Source organism: Ruditapes philippinarum, unplaced genomic scaffold (genome assembly GCF_026571515.1).
Source record: "Ruditapes philippinarum isolate M1 unplaced genomic scaffold, ASM2657151v2 ctg1396_1_1_1_1, whole genome shotgun sequence".
Taxonomy (NCBI): domain Eukaryota; kingdom Metazoa; phylum Mollusca; class Bivalvia; order Venerida; family Veneridae; genus Ruditapes; species Ruditapes philippinarum.
Window position 1 is genome coordinate 79,037 of NW_026859488.1, and position 15,625 is coordinate 94,661.

The window sequence follows — 15,625 nt, forward strand, 5'->3', positions numbered from 1 at the left end:
TCATTACAGTAAATGCCCTTTTTTACTTTTTGGTCCAGTGCATAACTTGAAAACTAGTAGTTGGAATTCAATACAACTTCATACAATGGTCAAGGGAAATGAGAGGAAGTGCAGTGTACAATAACCACAACTCCATCTTCATATTTGTAGAGTTATTGTCCTTTGTTGCTTTTCCTTGTCCGGTGCATAACTTAAAACTAATGTTAAGAATTCAATGCAACTTCTTACAATGGTCAAGCGTAATGAGAGGAAGTGCAGTGCTCAAGAAGCGTAATTCTTTCTGGATTTATTATGCCCCCACTTCAAATAAGAGGGGGTATATTGCTTTGCATTTGTCTGTCTGTCTGTCCGTCGGTCCGTAGACCTAATGGTTTCCGAGTGATAACTAAAGAACCCTTAGGCCTAGGAACTTCAAACTTGGTATGGTAATTGGTCATGACCAGTAGATGACCCCTATTGATTTTGGGGTCAAGGGTCAAAGGTCAAGGTCACATTGACCTTGTAAGTAAAAACGGTTTCCGATCAATAACTAAAGAACGCTTAGGACTAGGAACTTCAAACTTGGTATGGTGATTGGTCATGACCAGCAGATGATCCCTATTGATTTTTGGGTCAATGTCACATTGACCTTGTAAGTAAAAACGGTTTCCGATCAATACCTACAGAACGCTTAGGCATAGGAACTTCAAACTTAGTATGGTGATTGGTCATGGCCAGTAGATGACCCCTATTGTTTTTTGGGTCAATGGGTCAAAGGTCAAGGTCATATTGACCTTGTAAGTGAACACAGTTTCCGATCAATAACTAAAGAACGCTTAGGACTAGGAACTTCAAACTTGGTACGGTGATTGGGCATGACCAGTAGATGACCCCTATTGATTTTTGGGCCAAAGGTCAAGGTCACATTGACCTTGTAAGTGAAAACGGTTTCAGATCAATAACTAAAGAACGCTAAGGACTAGGAACTTCAAACTTAGTATGGTGATTGGTCATGGCCAGTAGATGATTCCTGTTGATCTTGGGGTCAAGGAGTCAAAGGTCAAGGTCACATTTACCTTGTAAGTGAAAATGTTTTCCGATCAATAACTAGCGAAGGCTTAGGCCTAGGAACTTCAAACTTGGTATGGTGATTGGTGATGACCAGTAGATATTCCCTATTGATTTTGGGGTCAAGGGGTCAAAGGTCAAGGTCACATTGACCTTGTAAGCGAAAACGATTTCCGATCAATAACTAAAGAACGCTAAAGAATTCAAATTGACTTGGGCTCTTTAATGACCTTGACCTTGAAGGTTAAATTACTGAATTTTCTCAGATTTGTGCATAAAATGACCATAATTATATATTGATTGGTGTATGTGAGTGTGTGCGTGCGTGTGCGTGTGCGCGTGTGTGTGTGTGTGTGTGTGTGTGTGTGTATAATATATATGAATAATATATATATATATGAAAGAAAGAAAGTCATGAGCGGGAAATTATTCATAGAACAATCGCACGAAAAATCGGCACGCCGCAGCCGGGACTCGAACCACGGGTCTCTGGATTGCTGGTCCAGTATGCTAACCACTAAACCACAGCGGCCGTGCTAATTGGCCTTATTTATTTAAGTTATTTTTAACTTTATTGTGACGTCATCACTTTTATTACCATAGCGGCGAGCTATTTATAGCTTCTTTTACCGCAGTTGGCTGACTCAGTCACTATTAATTTATTTTTTTTATTACAAATATCTTATGGCAAAAACATTTATTGTTTTATAAGACCATTCCCACCCAAGAATGAATATATATGAAAGAAAGAAAGTCATGAGCGGGAAATTATACATAGAAAAATCGCACGAAAAATTGGCACGCCGCAGCCGGGACTCGAACCACGGGTCTCTGGATTGCCGGTCCAGTATGCTAACCACTACACCACAGCGGCCGTTGCTTTTTCTTCGTGCCAATGGCCTTATATATTTCAGTTATTTTTAACTTTATCATCAACAACAACAACTGTGTGTATCTTTTTATAGAATTGCGTGAATCTATTTATAGAATTGCATGTTTCTATTTTTAGAATTGCGTGTTCTATTTATAGAATTGCATGTTTCTATTTATAGAATTGCGTGTTTCTATTTTTAGAATTGCGTGTTTCAATTTATAGAATTGTGTGTTTCTATTTATAGAATTCCGTGTTTCTTTTTTTAGAATTCCGTGTTTCTATTTATAGAATTGCGTGTTTCTATTTTTAGAATTGCATGTTTCTATTTAAAGAATTGCGTGTTTCTATTTATAGAATTGTGTGTTTCTATTTATAAAATTGCTGCTTGTTTCTGTTTATAGAATTGCGTGTTTCTATTTTTAGAATCGCCTGTGTCTATTTTTAGAATTGCGTGTTTCTATTTTTAGAATTGCGTGTGTCTATTTTTAGAATTGCTGCGTGTTTCTGTTTTTAGAATTGCGTGTTTCTATTTATAGAATTGCGTGTTAATATTTTTAGAATTGCTACGTGTTTCTATTTTTAGTATTGCTGCGTGTTTCTATTTATAGAATTGCTGCGTGTTTCTATTTCTAGAATTGCGTGTTTCTATTTTTAGAATTGCGTGTTTCTATTTTTAGAATTGCGTGTTTCTATTTATAGAATTGCGTGTTTCTATATATTCAAAATATATAGACAAAACTAATGTGTCAAGACAGACCGATTAAATTTATAAAAAGGAAACGTTAAGATTTGTTCAAACCTTTCATTGTTTGCTTTTAGAAAAAGTAAATAGTCAAGTGTTGCCCCCGCCCGGTGGTGGCTCTTGTTGTTCTCTAGGTCAGAAGTCATGCATAATAACCTGATCACATGACTAATTGGCTGCCGATAGGGGGCATACGTGTTTTACAAACATATCTTGTTTTATTTTAAAATATGTAATTGATAAATGATATTATCTCATGGTTGGTCTGCATCACACTTTGGTTAAGTTTTTGTGTGAATGTTGGTAACTCTAAAAATTCTAAAAGGAATGTATTTTGTTTGAAACTTTACCTGCTTGTTCTCTGAGATTATCTTATATGAAAGAACAAGTCCCATAATTCTAATTTGTTTTTTTGCATAATTATGCCCTTTTTGTGTCACCTAGAAAAACGCAACATATAGGGATTACTTTTGTTGGTGGTGCGTGTCGGCGTACCCTTATGCTTGTCCTGAGCATAACTCAGTCACTATTAGTCAGATTGACTCCAGAATTGGTATGCATATTTTTTACAATGACCCAAAGTGCAGAGCACAAGAAGAGTTATTATGCACTTCTTAATTATCCCCCACCGAAAAGCGGCATGGGATATAGAAATAGTCCTCGTCCTTCCGACTGTCCGTCCGTCCGCACTAACAGGACAGTAATTATGTGGCTTAACTGTTCTTTCACTTTGATGTCATTCATTCCCTAATGCTTTTATGTGGCTATTTTTAACCAGTTTTTCCGAAGAATAAAACTGGTTATTAGATTGAGGTATGTCGGCGGGCGGGCGGGCGGATGGGCAGACGGGCGGGCGGGCGTAAACAATTTCTTCTGTGCGCAACTCCTCCTACATTTCTCAACGGATTTTGACCAAACTTTCACAGAAGCTTTGTCATCAAGTGCCCTGGCGCATATTGTCGGGGTTTTGCGATTAGATAATATTTGACCTAATTATGGCCCTTTGTTTTTTTTTCCTTATATAAAATATATAGTGAACAATTTCTTCTGTGCGCAACTCCTCCTACATTTCTCAACGGATTTTGACCAAACTTTCACAGAAGCTTTGTCATCAAGTGCCCTGGCACATATTGCCAGGGTTTTGCAATTGGTATATATTTGACCTAATTATGGCCCTTTGTTTTTTTCCTTATATAGAATATATAGTGAACAATTTCTTCTGTGCGCAACTCCTCCTACATTTCTCAACGGATTTTGACCAAACTTTCTTAGAAGCTTTGTTATCAAGTGCCTAGCACATATTGTCGGGTTTTGTGATTGGATAATATTTGACCGAATTATGGCCCTTTGTATATTTTTTCCTTATACAGAATATATAGAGAACAATTTCTTCTGTGCTCAACTCCTCCTACATTTCTCAACGGATTTTGACCAAACTTTCTTAGAAGCTTTGTTATCAAGTGCCTGGCACATATTGTCGGGGTTTTGTGATTGGATAATATTTGACCGAATTATGGCCCTTTGTATATTTTTTTCCTTATACAGAATATATAGTGAATAATTTCTACAGTGCGCAACTTCTCCTACATTTCTCAATGGATTTTGACCAAACTTTCACAGAAGCTTTGTCATCAAGTGCCCTGGCGCTCACTAAATTCCCATGTTTCTTCCAAGACATCATTCAAGTTTTTTTTAAAATTGTGAACATACTTTTTTGATATCGCACAAAACACCACACGCCAATATTGTTGACAAAAGAAAATGACAAGAGACGCAAAAATGCAAAAATTAAGCAAAAATAAAGTACTGTTTACCTTTCTAAAATATTTGGGAAAAAAAGGCGAATAGACAACATAAAATTTCTCAATCATTTTTGTTTGAGGAATATTAAAAAAGCCATAATTCCTCCTAAAAGTTCAATTAAAAACAAATGCCCCTTCATGACAAAGCTTCTGTGAAATATTTTGCTGAAAACCTGGTTGCATCGCATTGCGATGTTCCTTGTCTTTTGTGTGGCTAAAAAAACAATAGGGAGAACAATATAGTAGCTACATTATTACTCTCCTGTTAGAACGTCCGTCCTTCCTTCCTTCCGTCCGACATTTTTGTCCGGAGCATATCTCAAAAAGTAATTGAGGTATCAACTTGAAACTTCATAGGTGGATAGATCTTATTGAGGAAGAGTGCAGTGCTAAAGAATGATAACTCCACCCTGCATAATTTTTTAGTTATTGCCTTTTGTTATTTTTCAAATTTAATTTTTGTCCAGAGCATAACTCAAAAACGCTTTGAGATATCAACATGAATCTTCATAGGTGGGTAGATTTACTCAGGAAGTGTGCAGTGCACAAGAATGATAACTCTACTTTTCATTATATTTGAGTTATTGCCCTTTGTTATTTTCAAACATTATTTTTCACCTGAGTGGAGCATAACTCAAAAAGTCAACATGAAACTTCATAGGTGGATAGATCTTATTGAGGAAGAATGATGTCTGCAAGAATGATAACTCTTCCCTTACTAATTTTTGAGTTATTGCCCTTTGTTATTTTTCAAACTTTTTGTCCGGAGCTTATCTAAAAAAGTGTTAGAGTTATCAACTTGAAACTTCATACTGGTTGATAGATCTCATTGAGGAGGAGTGCAGCACACAAGAATGATAGCCTACCCTGCATTATTTTTCAGTTATTGCCCTTTTTCAGCCATCTGTATTCACATAGGTTTCAATAGCTTTTATCACTCCAACCATAAGTTTTCATTACCAAAATACCTCTTAAAATTGAATTATTCTGCTCTACTACATATATATTCTTCCAATGAGCTAACATATTTGATGGGGTATGGCCTTAATAACATGGCTCTTGTTTTTGAGTTTTTGCCCTTTGTTAATTTTCTTACTTCATTTTTTTCCGGGCCATTTCTCATTAACTATAAAACTATGGACTTGAAACTTCATAGGATAATATATCTCATTAAGAAGAAGTGCAGGTGACAGTAATTGATTAAACACCATAATTATAAAAGGCATTTGTACTCTAAATATGGGGCAACAAAAAGATTATTTTATTGTCACGGTTCAGTACTGTTTACTATTTAGGGTAGATGATCTGTACGCGGCCGGAGATCTTAGGTAGTAGAGCCACGGTACGGTATTCTGAGGGTCCCGGGTTCAAGTTCCGGTCAGGCTGCACATTTTTCTCACCCTGTAACATTTTGCCCCCAAGGGGGGCCGTGACTGAATATAGCCCAGCGTTTAATTTACATTTCTCTGTAACTCTGTAAAATTTGAGAAGAAATTCAATATAGCAGAGGAGAATGTCACGGTTCAGAGCTTTCAATATTTAGGGGAGATGATTTGTAAGCGGCCGGATAGCTAAATCGTTAGATACTGACAAAAGGTAAAAAAGTGAGTGACAAAATAAAAAAATTATGTTTCTCAATCTGTCACTTTTTCAAGGTTTTGCTTCTTGTGACAACCACAACCAAACAAAATAACGAAATGACACAAATCAGACATAATAGTTTTGTGATCCTCAATTGGCAAAGTGGCAGCTCATTTAAATGCAGTAAAGCTGTGGAGTTCTATTGTTAATTTGAATTGTCATTTTTGTCTAAATGATTTGATGAGTTGAGAAATGTTTTGAAACATTTGGATATCAGAGTTATTGCAATCTAATTACGCATTTGTACAAAATCAGTTAAAAGAAAGTACATAGATAACATTTTAGCAGGATTTGACCGCCATTTTTAAAACCTGCCGAAGGCTACAAGCCACTTTAAATCGTGTTATTTTTTTATGGCGTTTGTTGATTAAAAACCATCATTAATTGTGAATATTAATATATAGGACAAGATATTAGACCTTTATTCTTAAGAATAAATGTGTATGGTTATTAATGACTAGTTTTAAATTTGTAGTACCCTTTCGGGCAAAATTTTCGGGTAATTTGACCTAGTTTTTGGAGAAATTGGCCATTTTCAACTACAGCTTAAGAATAGTTCTAGCCCATTTAAAACAATGGACAAGAAACAAAGTTTAACACCGCTGACAAGTTTTAAAAGCATTTATTTTCATGAATTTAATACTTTTAGAACCTTGCAGGTTTTTTCAAAATGCCCTACGAAAGATGCAAAATTTGACAATTTTGCTCAATATACGCATATATTCTGAAGAAAACAAATATTGTCAAATACATACACCGAAATAATTGTTCTATGTTGAAGATTTATACCAATTTTCAAAGCACTTTGTTTGTAAACAAAGTTACAGGCAAGTTTTAAAAAACATGTATAAACTGTGGTAATATAGCGCCCGTGTGATTATTACGCGACACCGGTAATCTGCACTTTATGATTTTAGAGTAATTGCCCTTTGTTAGAGTAATTGCCCTTTGTTAATTATAATACTTTATTTTTGTTCAGGCCAAATCTCCTACACTTTAAAAGCTATTAACTTGAAACTTCATGGAATGATAGATCTCATTGAGAATAAGTTTAGTACACAAGAACTTGTACTCTGCTCTTCATTATTTGCACTTTGTCAATTTTCTTACTTAATAGGCTTGTCCAGAGCATAACTTGGTCACTATAAGTTTGATTGACTCCAAATTTAATATGTAAGCTTTTTTTATTGACCTGAAGTGCAGTGTGTAAGAATCCATTATAGAGTCCTGAATTTGATCTGTCAAAAGTAAAACTTTTCCATGGTATTTTTATTTTTGATAATATAACAGTTTTATTAATCCTGATGTAACATTGTTACAATTAGTTCAAATGTCACTAAAGTTTGAGGTACATGTACATTGTAGGAGCGGTGTTTATATAACCTATATTTAAAATGAAAATGCCTACTTGACGGCTATACTGTGTACAAGGCGATACATCCGACTCAAGGAGTTCTAGTTTGGCTTAGAAATTCTTGGTTGAGTTTTTAGCTCACCTGACCACGAAGTGGTCAATGTGAAGTATGGTGATGGGGCTTTGAACGGCGTCCGTACTTGTGCGTCCTCAACAATTGGGTTGTTAACACTCTAGCAGTCACAATTTTCATCATCATCAATTTTTGTCAGAATGTTTGTCTCAATGAAATACAGGTCAAGTTCGAAAATGGGTCATCTCAGGTCAAAAACTAGGTCACAGGAGCTAAAAATAGAAAAAAGCTTTTTAACACTTAAGGCTGTAATTTTGATCCAAATATTCAGGAAATTTGTTAGGAAGGTTGTTTTCATGATTTCTAGGTCAAGTTCGAAGATTGATCATCTCCGGTCAAACTTGGTCACAGGAACTAAAAATAGAGAAAACTTGTTAACACTCTAGTGGCTGCAGTTTTGATCTAAATTTCCTGGAATTGGCTCCGGAATATTCTTTTAATGATTTCTATGTGAAGTTTTAATATAGTTCATCTCCGGTCAAAAACTAGGTCACAGGAGCTAAAAATAGAAAAATCTTGTTAACACTCTAGTGGCTGCAGTTTTGATCCAAATATTCTGAAAATTTGTCACAAAGATTCTTTTGAAGTTTTCTAGGTCAAGTTCGAAGATGGGTCATCTCCGATCAAAAACTGTGTGACAGGGGCTAAAAATAGAAAAAGCTTGTATACACTCTAGTTGCTGCAGTTTTGATCCAAATATTCTGAAAATTTGTCAGGAAGGTTGTTTTGATGATTTCTAATTCAAGTATGAAGATGGGTCATCTCCAGTGAAAAACTAGGTCACATGAGCTAAAAATATAAAAAGCTTGTTAACACTCTAGTGGCTTCAGTTTTGATCGATCCAAATTTCCTGGAAATCGCTCCGGAAGGTCCTTTTGATGATTTCTTTGTGAATTATAAATATGGGTCATCTCCGGTCAAAAACTAGGTCACAGGAGCTAAAAATAGAAAAATCTTGTTAACGCTCTAGTGGCTGCAGTTTTGATCCAGATATTCTTGAAATTTGTCACGAAGATTCTTTTGATGATTTATAGGTCAAGTTCCAAGATGGATCATCTTCGATCAAAAACTGTGTCACAGGGGCTAAAAATAGAAAAAGCTTGTATACACTCTAGTGGCTGCAGTTTTGATCCTAATATTCTGGAAAATTTTCAGCAAGGTTGTTTTGATGATTTCTAATTAAAGTTTGTAGATGGGTCATCTCCAGTCAAAAACTAGGTCACAGGAGCTAAAAAAAGAAAAAGCTTGTTAACACTCTAGTGGCTTCAGTTTTGATCCAAATATTCTGGAAATTTGTCACAAAGATTTTTTTGATGATTTCTTGGTCAAGTCTGAATATGGGTCATCTCCGGTCAAAAACTAGGTCAAAGGTGCTAAAAATAGAAAAAGCTTGTATATACTCTAGTGGCTGCAGTTTTGATCCAAATATTTTGGAAATTTGTCAGGAATGTTGTTTTGATAATTTCAAGGTCGAGTTTGAAGATGGGTCATCTCTGGTCAAGAACAAGGTCACAGGAGCTAAAAATAGAAAAAGCTTGTTAACTCTCTAGTGGCTGCTGTTTTGATCCAAATGTTTTGGAAATTTGTTGATGACTTCTAGGGCAAGGATAAATATGGGTCATTTACAGTAAAAAACTAAGTCACAGGGCTAAAAATAGAAAAATCTTGTTAACACTCTAGTGGTTGCAGTTTTGATCCAGATTTCCTTGAAATTTGTCAGGAAGGTTGTTTTGATGATTTCTAGGTCAATTTTGAATACGTATCACCTGAGGTCTAAAACTAGGTCACACTGTCCAAATATGGAAAAACGTTAATACTCTTATGGTAACATTTTGACTAAATTCTCATTAAACTTGTTTAGGATGCTTGTTAATTGCTTGGAAGAGTTCGAATAATGGTATCCCTGATGAAAAACTAGGTCACAGGAGCTAAAGATAGAAATTCTTGTGAACTCTCTACTGTCTACTGTTGTTATCCAAATATCCTGGAAATTGTTCTGCAAGTTTGTTTTGATGATTTCTAGGTCAAGTTTGAATATGGGTCACCAAGGGTAAAAAGCTAAGTCACACTGCCCAAATACGGAAAAACTTTTTAACACGCTAGAAGTCACATTTTGACTCAATTGTCATCAAGAATGCTTGTCTAAGACATTGCTCGGATGTGGTTGTTGGGACAGGGGAGCGACCTAGGGCCATCATGTCCCTCTTGTTTATGTAATCTGAGTAATCTCAAAAGTACTGAAGGAAATGATTGAAACTTCACATAATTATTTGAGAGCATAATAGAAGGTCACTATCTAAGGCCCTTAACTGTAACATGGACTTTCACAAAATAATGGGCTTTTTGAACTTTAAACTTAGAAAATCATACATTATGATGGCTATTGTAAATTTCAAGAAGTACGAATAGTTTAGCATGGTGTCCTTTCCACAGCTGTAGAAATATTTAAAGAAATCTCCTTGCATATTTATAAAATGGCCATGGTGGTGACAAGATTAAAGAAATTACAAAGTTATAAGATAAAAATGATCAAATTTACATCCATTGAAAATTGTTTATCTATAATGATTGCGATGCTACCAAACATCCCTGACAAAAGCATTTCAATTTAATAAATAAAGTTCACAAAAGCCGTATCATCAAATTTACAGCTAGGACAAAAGCCCTCTTATAATTTTATGCTTCAAATTAAATGTAAAACTAGATGAAAGCCCTCCTATCAAATTTACAACAAGGACAAAGCCTTCCTCTTGAAATTAATAGAAAGAACATTACATTAGAACAAACTGCAAAAGACAGTCACTGCCACAACTGTTATAAGTAGTATAATTACCCCCCCCCCCCTTCAAAGAGGTGGGGTATATTGCTTTGCATTTGTCTGTCGGTCGGTCTGTGGGTCAGTCCGTAGGCAAAATGGTTTTCGATCAATAACTAAAGAACTCTTAGGCCTAGGAACTTCAAACTTGGTATGATGATTGTTCATGGTCAGTAGATGACCCCTTTTGACTTCAGGGTCGAGGTCAAGGCTCCATTGACCTTGTAGGTAAAAACGGTTTCTTATCACTACATAAAGAATGCTAAGGCCTAGGAACTTCAAACTTGATATGATGATTGTTCATGACCAGTAGATAACCCCTGATAATTTTGTGGTCAATGGGTCAAAGGTCAAGGCCACATTGTCCTTGTAGGTAAAAACGGTTTCCTATTAGTACATAAAGAATGCTAAGACCTAGGAACTTCAAACTTGGGATGATGATTGTTCATGACCAGTAGATGACCCCTATTGATTTTGTGGTCAATGGGTCTAAAGTCAAGGTCATATGGACCTTGTATGTAAAATCGCTGTCTGATCAATATCTTAATAACTCATTGGCCCTTTACCTTCAAACTTCACAGGTGCATCAGTCTTGGCCAGTAGATAATATCTATTGATTAAAGGGTCAAAGTTCAAGGTCACATTGACCATTTAAGAAAAGACGGTTTCCAACCAATAACTCGACAACTCAAGTTGCCTTAGTTGATATTTTTTATTAAACTAAAAAATGTTTTTGGTACACACATTTTAAGGTCTTATGTAATCATTAAGGAGGCCTACATAATTCATGAAATGTATGCATATATTATTAATTTTGGTAAGATTTGTGATGCACACAACCTTTACAGTCACACTTACCTAGTGACTAGTCATGACCAGCAGATAATTCCTATTGATGTTTTGGTCACTAGGTCAAAAGTCAGTCATAATAACCTAACCATGACCAATTGGCTGTATAGGGGGCATACATGTTTTATAAACATATCTTATTATACCACAAAAAACAAAGTTTGGGGTGGGGGGTATATTGGAGTCACCTGGTGGTCGTCGGTCGGTCGGTAGGTCCAGCGGTCCGTTGCATTTTCCTTGTCCGGAGGATAACTTGAAAACTAATGGTTGGAGTCAATATAACTTCATACAATGGTCAAGCACATTGAGAGAAAGTGCAGTGCACAAGAACCATAACTTCATCTTGACTTATTACAGAGTCATTGCCCTTTGTTACTTTTCCTTGTCCGGAGCATAACTTGAAAACTACTGGTTGGAATTCACAACAACTTTATACAATTGTCAAGCACAATAAGGGGAAGTGCAGTGCACAAGAACCATAACTCTATCTAAAGTAATTACAGAGTTATTGCCCTTTGTAACTTTTCCATTGCTTTCTTTTGTCCGGACCATAACTTGAAGAATTCAATATAATTTTATACAATGGTCAAGCACATTGAGAGGAAGTGCAGTGCACAAGAACCATAACTCTATCTTGACTAATTACAGAGTTATTGCCCTTTGTTACTTTTCCTTGTCCAGAGCATAACTTGAAAACGACTGCTTTGAATTCAAAACAACTTCATATAATTGTCAAGCACAATAAGCGGATGTGCAGTGCACAAGAACCATAACTCTATCTTGACTAATTACAGAGCTATTGCCCTTTGTTACTTTTCCATTGCTTTCTTTTGTCCAGAGATTAACTTGAAGACGATTGGTTGGAATTCAATACAACTTCATACAGTTGTCAAGCACATTAAGAAGAAGTGCAGTGCACAAGAACCATAACACCATTTTGACAAATTACAGAGTTATTGCCCTTTGAAACTTTTCCTTGTCTAGAGCATAACTTAAAACGTAATGGTTGGACTTCAAAACGACTTCATACAATGATCAAGCACAATAAGAGAAAGTGCAGTGCACGAAAACTAAAACTGTGTCCAGAGAAATTATAGAGTTATTGCCCTTTGTTACTTTTCCATTGCTTTTTTCTTGTCCAGAACATAACTTGAAAACTACAAGTTGGAATTCAATACTATTTCATACAATGGTCAAGTATGTGATAGGAGGCACCAGTGTACAGAAATCATAAACTCTTTCTTGACTCATTTTAAAAGTTTTTGCCCTTTGGTTACTTTTTATTGTCCAGTGCATAACTTGAAAATTAATGGTTGGAATTCAATGAAACTTTATACAATGGTCAAGGGCAGTGAGATGAAGTGCAGTGCAGAAGAAGCATAACTCTATTTTGACTAATTACAGTTATTGCCCTTAGTTACTTTTTTGTCCTGTGCATAACTTGAAAACTTGTAATTAGAATTCAATACAACTTCATACAATGGTCAAGTGCAATGAGAGGAAGTGCAGTGTACAATAACCATAACTCCATCTTCAGTATTTATAGAGTTATTGCCCTTTGTTACTTTTCCATTGCTTTTTTTCTTGTCCAGAACATAACTTGAAAACTACAAGTTGGAATTCAATACTATTTCATACAATGGTCAAGTATGTTGATAGGAGGCACAGTGTACAGAAATCATAACTCTTTCTTGACTCATTTAAAAGTTTTTTGCCCTTTGTTACTTTTTATTTGTCCAGTGCATAACTTGAAAATTAATGGTTGGAATTCAATGAAACTTATAGTCAATGGTTCAAGGGCAGTGAGACTGAAGATGCAGTGCAAGAAAAGAAGGCATAACTCTAATTTTGACTAATTACAGTTATTGCCCTTTGTTACTCTTTTTGTCCATGCTGCATAACTTGAAAATTGTAAATTAGAATTTCAATACAACTTCATTACAATTGGTCAAGTGCAATGAGAGGAAGTGCAGTTGTACAATAACCATAACTCCATCCTTACAGTATTTATAGAGTTATTGCCCTTGTTCCTTTTCCTTGTGCTTTCTGGAACACACTTATTGCAGAGTAATTCAATAAAACTTCATCAATGGCCACACCACATTGAAAGGAAATAGCAACATACAAGAACCACAACTACCTTTAATTGCCCACAACCATAACTGTATTTCAATTGTTTTACAAGGTTTTCTGTTACTAGTAACATCCTCATTTCCGAAGCAGTCTTGCAGGGGTATTAATCACATTTAGTGATAGTTCTAGTTTTATTAGTACAGTAAATCCCCTCAATTTAGACCATAATTTGGACTGGACTCAATTGTGTTCTTGCATACTTTATGACAATGCGGAATGGTGTATTTTAGTCATTTTGTATGAACACACAAAATGTATCTTAACCTTCGAATAAAATGTTAAGTATGTTACAATATTTAACTTGATAAGAGGTAAACATAATTCTGAATGAAATTTATATTAAATTCTCTTTGGTCTGATTTCAATATTAATTTGAATAATATCAGTGTTTATTTTCTACTTGCTTCAGTGTGTAGATGAACATCCTCACCCAGGTCCTGCTTCAGATAAACGTACTACTTCACCGAAAGAGAGACAACCTCAATATCCATGCACAAAATGTGAAAGAGGAGTTACCTCTCGCAGTAAAGCAGTAAACTGTGATCTTTGTCAACAGTGGACTCATATAAAATGTACCACCGGTATAACAGAAAAAGATTATGAATCACTATGTAGTGGTGAGACTTTACTTGCAATAAATGCTCATTTACTGAACTTCCATTTTCACAAGATGCTCCGAATTTTAATGGCTCGGAAATGTTGTTTACAACAAATTTAAATGGAACTCAAATTCCTTCTGAAATAAGTCAAGATCATTTCCAGTGTTTCTTTCAAAAAGGACTGCATTTTATTCATGTTATTGCAAGAGCCTTGCTTCCTAAAATATATCAGAACTCCGGCTAATCACAATAAAATCCAAAGCAGCTGTTATCTTAGTGTCAGAAAACTGGCTCGAATCTTCAGTACCTGACAGCGAAGAATGGAGGTGGAGTTTGTATGTTTGTACATGATGACCTGGCTTTCAATATAAGAACAGACTTATCATGGGATGGCGAAGAAATCTTATTCCTGGAACTAATCTTGCCAAGAAACAAGCCTATCATTGTTGGGATTGTCTACAGACCTCAAAAACATTCTAGTTTTTTAGATAGTTTTGAAAACATTTTCACTTATTTAAAATCAGATTGTGAAACTATTATTTTAGGTGATTTTAATATTTGTGTATTACATAAGTCTGGTTCTTTTTATAAGTCTTATTACAGTATTTTACGGCTTTTTTATTTAGAACAGATACTTTCAGAACCTACTAGAATTTGTAGTTCATCTATTAGTTTACTTGATCATATTCTATGTAATAACAAAGAAAAAATATCTCAGTCAGAAGTGTTCCTATTGGTCTGAGTGATCATATGCTTACTTTGTGCACAGGAAAAATTGCGAAAGTTCCAGCAAAATAGCATAATTATGTGAAAATCAGGTCTCTAAAATATTATGATAAAAAAGATTTTATTTCCAGATGAGCAAATGCTAACTGGAGTACTTATTTTTACTCTACTAATGTTAATACTGCATGGATTCTTTTAAAAATGTTTTGCTAGTGTTTTAGACTCTGTGACCCAAGTAAAGGAATTAAGACTTCGTGACTAGTCAGAGCCCTGGATTAACTCTGAAATACTAGATAGCACTAGATAGTATCAAGCAAAGAGATTCGTATTTATATAGATATAAAAAGTATGGTGAAAGAGAGGATTATAAGGCTTAAGTTAAGGGAATTCTGATTTCAAAAGGAATAAAGACGCCTAAGTCGGAATATCTTTCACAACAAAGAGAGGAAAAACAAATTTAATCCTAGCAAACATACTGGCCAAAGACTTAAAGATTTTGGGCATATAAAAATGACAAAAAGATAATCCAAATACTGATTATCAATTAATGTGAAAACTGTCATGACGCTGATAACTGTTTCGAAATATTTTAACGATTTTTTTACAAGTGTTGCTTCTAAACTTGTGAAGAAACTGCCTTCAAGTAAAAAGATGTATGATTAAGCGTCTGAAAAACTTTCTAAGTTTTATAGTTTTAAATCACAACATGTATGTGAGAATTTTGTTTTTTTAAGGAACTATGCAACCTGAATGTTTGTAAAAGCACATAATTAGATGGTGTTCCTTCCAGATTTTTGAAGGATGGTTCTAGTGTTTTGAAAATACCAATTACTTACATTGTTAATCTATCTTTTTCTGAAGATAAAGTATCTGATGAAATGAAGTTGGCTAAAGTAAAACCATTTTATAA

At 35.0% G+C, this 15,625-nt stretch overlaps 1 long non-coding RNA gene and 2 other non-coding genes across 3 annotated transcripts in view; 1 reads left to right on the plus strand and 2 right to left on the minus strand.

The window, feature by feature from the left end:
* Window positions 1-15,092, plus strand: part of LOC132756682 (uncharacterized) — a 94,007-nt gene extending 78,915 nt beyond the window's left edge. The window contains exon 4 of the long non-coding RNA XR_009629364.1: window positions 13,800-15,092. This is a non-coding gene — a long non-coding RNA (uncharacterized LOC132756682). The remainder of the gene's footprint in view (window positions 1-13,799) is intronic.
* On the minus strand, window positions 1,507-1,579 carry Trnaa-agc (transfer RNA alanine (anticodon AGC)). Its single transcript has one exon. It is a non-coding gene; the product is annotated as a tRNA-Ala (tRNA).
* Window positions 1,849-1,921, minus strand: Trnaa-ggc (transfer RNA alanine (anticodon GGC)). Its single transcript has one exon. It is a non-coding gene; the product is annotated as a tRNA-Ala (tRNA).
* Window positions 15,093-15,625: the final 533 nt, after the last annotated feature.